Raw genomic sequence first — 5,315 nt, 5'->3', positions numbered from 1 at the left:
ATACTCTTCGGTTTCCTGCTCAAGGCATCCGCAACTACGTTCACCTTGCCCAGATGATAAAGATTGGTGATATCATAATCCTTCAGTAACTCAAGCCACATGCGCTGCCTCAAATTAAGATCCCTCTGCTTGAACAAATGTTGCAAGCTACGATGATCGGTGTAAACCTCACAGGACACCCCATAAAGATAATGCCTCCAGATCTTAAGAGCATGAACAATAGCGGCCAACTCCAAATCATGTACAGGATAATTCTTCTCATGGGGCTTCAGTTGACGTGAAACATATGCAATAACTCGCCACTCCTGCATCAATACAAAACCCAAACCAATGCGTGAAGCGTCGCAATACATAGTATACATCCCCGAACCGGAAGGCAACACTAGAACTGGTGCCGTAGTCAAAGCTGTCTTGAGCTTCTGAAAGCTCGCCTCATAATCATTGGACCAACGGAATGGAGCACCCTTCTGGGTCAATTTAGTCAAAGGTGCTGCAATGGATGAGAAGCCCTCTACTAACCGGCGGTAATAACCTGCTAACCCCAAGAAGCTCCTAATCTCAGTCGTCGTAGTAGGACGAGGCCAACTCTGAACTGCCTCAATCATCTTGGGATCCACCTTAATACCCCCGCCTAATACAACATGCCGCAAGAATGCTACAGAATCTAGCCAAAACTCACACTTGGAGAACTTAGCATATAACTTATGTTCCCGCAAGGTCTGAAGCACCACTCTCAAATGCTGCTCGTGCTCCTCCATGCTGCGCGAGTAGATAAAAATATAATCAATGAAGACAATGACGAATGAATCAATATATGGCCTGAACACCCTGTTCATCAAATCCATAAATGTCGTTGGGGCGTTAGTCAAACCGAAAGACATCACTAGAAACTCATAATGGCCATATCTAGTCCAGAAAGCGGTCTTCTGAACATTCAAATCCCGAATCTTCAATTGATGGTACCCCGCTATCAAGTCGATCTTAGAGAACACCCTAGCACCCTGCAACTGGTCAAATAAATCATCAATACACGGCAACGAGTACTTGTTCTTAATGGTGACTTTGTTCAACTAGCGGTAATCAATGCACATCCGTATAGTCCCATCTTTTTCTTCACAAATAACACCGGTGCACCCCAGAGTCATACACTCGGCCTGACGAACCCCTTTGCTAGCAACTCCTCAAGTTATTCCTTCAACTCTTTTGGAGCTATACGGTACGACGGGATAGATACAGGCTGGGTACCTGGAGCCAAATCAATGCACAAATCAATATTACGATATGGTGGCATGCCTGGAAGATCAGAAGGAAACACATCGGAGAACTCCCGGACTACGGGTACTAAATCGATCGCTGGAGTCTTTACGGTGATATCCCGAACATAAGCTAGATAAGCCAAATAACCCTTCTCGACCATGTGTTGAGCCTTCATAAAAGAGATGATCTGACTAGGTGTGCTGATAGATGAACCCTTGCACTCCAATTTAGGCAACTCTGGTATCTCCAAGGTAACAGTCTTTGCATGGCAATCAAGGATGGCATGATATGGAGATAACCAATCCATGTTTAGGTTGACCTCAAAGTCGGTCATATCAAGCAACAGAAGATCCGCTCTAGTCTCATAACCACATAATGTAACAATGCAGGACCGATAGACCCAATCCACAATAACAGAATCGCCCACTGGAGTGGACACATAAACAAGAGTACCAAAGGACTCACGAGGAACATCTAGGAAATGAGCAAATAGAGATGACACATATGAATAGGTAGACCCTGGATCAAATAATACCGAAGCATCCCTACTACAGACAGAAATAATACCTGTGATCACGGCATCTGAGGCGACTATATCTGGTCTGGCCGGGAAAGCATATAATCTAGCTGGAGCGCCACCTGACCGGCCTCCACCTCTAGGATGGCCCCTACCCACCTTCCCTTCGCCTCTAGGCAAACGGACGGCTGGTGCGACTACTGGTGCTGTAATCATACTGCCTTGCCTCGAAACCTAGGGCAAAACCTACGCACGTGGTTGAAATTCCCGCACTCAAAACAACCTCTCGGTACGAAGGATTGCTGACCTGAAGTTTGACCCTGATAGCCTGAATACCCACTGGAGAAACCCTGAAAAGCTAGTGGGCAGTAGGAACTCTCTGGCATGGTGCTGAAATAAGGTCGAACTGGAGTACCCCAAAGAGGCGGCGGTGCTGGATATGTGGGCCTGCTAGGCTGATCTCTCCCGAACTGACCCCTTCCCCCAGACGGAGCACCACTGAACCCTCCAGAATAACGAAACCACTTATCCCGCGGCATCTAGTCTCTACCCCACTGACAATAACCCTCAATCCTCCGAGCTATCTCCATAACCAACTGGTAAGAAGTCCCCATCTCAACCTCTCGGGCCATAGTGGCTTGAATACCGGAGTGCAACCCCGTAATAAACCTCGGTACTCTCTCTGCCTCAGTAGGAAGTATCATAAGTGCACGGCGAGACAAATCAGAGAATCTTACCTCATAATCGGTCACTGACATCTGACCCTGCTGGAGCTGCTCTAACTGAAACCGCAACTCTTCCCTCTGGGAGGGTGGAATATACCTATCCAAGAAAAGGCGTGCAAACTGATCCCAAGTTAAGGGAGAAGAACATGCTGGTCTGTTAAGAAGATGAAACTGCCACCATCTACTGGTTCTGCCCTCTAGCTGGAAAGTAGTAAGATCCACCCCGTGGGTCTCTAATATCCTCATGTTGTGCAGTCTGTCCCTGCACTGATCAATGAAGTCTTGAGGATCCTCAAGTCGCTCACCTTCGAAGACAGGAGGGTGTAGCCTAGTCCATATATACAATAGCTTATGCAGCTCGCCGGCCACAACTGATCTAGGATCAGGAACAGCTGCTGCCATTGGCTGGGCTCCGCCCACGAGTCGTTTTCCCGGGGTCTGATATACAGCAACTGCTTTCCCATGAGCCTGAGCAGTAGGGGTCTGTGCTCCCCCTCCATCCTGAGATGTGGCTGGGTCTGCTGGAAATAAACCGGCATGGGTCATAGTATCCATAAACTGTAGCATACGACCCATGACCTCCTGGAAGCCCGGTGCTGACATGAAATCTACCAGGGCTGGCTCTGCTGCAGGCACCTTGCCCTGCTCCTCAATAATGGGATCCTCTACCGGATCCGCTGGTGTCATGACTGGGGAAACTCTGGGAAGTCCTCATCCCATACCTCGGGCCGGTGTCCTCCCTGCCTTTGCCTCGACCTCTAACAATAGGGGGAGAAGCTCCTCTCGGGTCTGGAACATCTGCCGTGCGCGTTCTCACCATCTGTGAGAGAATAAGAGAAAGATACTTAGTATAACATCAAGTGCACGATAGGAGATGAAGAAAGAGTAGTTTCCTAACACCCTATAGCCTCTCGAAGATAAGTACAGACATCTCCGCATTGATCCGTAAGACTCTATTAGGCCTGGTCATAACTTGTGAGACCTACGTGAACCTAGTGCTCTGATACCATGTTGTCACGGCCCAATTTCTCTTATAGCCCATGATGGTGCCCAACGTTACTGCTAGGCAATCCAACAGTGAACTAACCATGTGATTGTTTCTTTTAACATTTTAAAAATAACTGATTTTTAATTAGGGCATAAATATGTAGTAAAAGTTTAAATAAAATGGGAGATAAATAATTTTAAGAGCAAATGAGATAAGAATATATACAAAAATTTATCATGTGTCTACTAGCATAATTTCCAAGACCTGGTGTCACAAGTGTATGAGCTACTAGTAGAATATACAAAAATACTACACTACTGTCTGAAGTGAAATAGACAGAAAGTAAAAGCAAAAGGAAGACTTCGGGTGCTACAGAGCGGGCTTGGAAGGTAGCTCACCACAGAGTCTCGTGGAAATCAAGGATGCGCGCCAGACTGATAACCAGATGTACCTATCTCAGATCCTGCACAATTAGTGCAAAAGTATAGCATGAGTACATAAACAATATGTACCCAGTAAGTATCTAGTCTAACCTCGAAGAAGTAGTGACGAGAGGTCGACTCTGACACTTACTATGGGCTAACAATAAATACCGAAATTATAATTAAGCATGGATTATAGAAATACAGCTGAAAACTCAATAACAAGAAATAAATAAATAATTCTTTCACTAATAGTAAATCCCAAATTTATTTCCATCATTTAACAAATTAATTTCTCAAGTCAATGAAACAATATCAATTAGAATTGGTCTCCAAGAATTTTTACGCACGAATTATGTCGAGGTCGTACGACCCAATCCAACATACAAATATATAAATTGTGCACTGCCAAGGGTCGAACGACACGGACCATAGATGCATTTATTCTATTACCGAGGCGTTTGGCCCACTCCACAAGAAGGGAAAATACTTTATAAACAACCGATTCAAAGATTATTAAGATGCTAATATTCAAAGAAAACATCAATTCTCATTAACGGTCAAGTAACTCGTCCAAAACTCAAGTAAATGAAATTGCCTTTTACAATTCCTTTATCAAGTTCCAATATGGTTTAGGCGCTTAAATTTACAAGTATGGTGCAAACATCTCAAGTATAATATGATTTGGATCCTAAATATCCCGGACATAAGCATAATTAGTAACTACGTACAGACTCTTGTCACCTCGTGCATACGTAGCCTCCACAAATAGAAGAACTTATTAATTGAATTCACCTATGGGGTTAATTCCCTCTTACAAGATTAGAAAAGAGACTTACCTCGTCTCAAAGCTTACTTTCCGGTCCACAATTGTGCTTTAAACCCTCAACTCGGTGCCAAACGACTCAAAACTAGACAAATGTTATATAAAATAATCAATACATGTTCAAAAGTTCATATCCTGACTATTAAAGTGATTTTCCAACCCTAACTGCAGAATTCCTAAATTCACCCCCGGGCTAACGTGCCCAGATTCCGGAAATATTTGAAGAAAGTTGTTATCCATAACCTCATGAACTCAAATATATGATTTTCACTAAATTCCATAACCATTTTCGTGGTTAAATCCCATTTTTATCAAAAACCTAGGTTTTTCATCTAAACCCGTAATTTTCACAAATTTACATGTTAACATCTACCCATAATCTATGTATTAAACTCACGTTAGGTAGAAATTATTTACCTTCAATAGCTAGGTTGAAATCCCCCCTTTTTGAAGCTTCAAAATCGCCCAAGAGTACAATAAATGAACCCAAAAATGCCTAAGTCCCGACTTAAATGAAGTGTTCTGCCTTCTGCAAATTTCGTATTTGCGGTCAGGGGCCCTCATCTGCTGTCCCGTTTCT

The sequence above is a fragment of the Nicotiana tomentosiformis genome, chromosome 6 (genome assembly GCF_000390325.3).
Source record: "Nicotiana tomentosiformis chromosome 6, ASM39032v3, whole genome shotgun sequence".
NCBI classification, from domain to species: domain Eukaryota; kingdom Viridiplantae; phylum Streptophyta; class Magnoliopsida; order Solanales; family Solanaceae; genus Nicotiana; species Nicotiana tomentosiformis.
Note: the sequence above shows the minus strand (reverse complement) of the source record.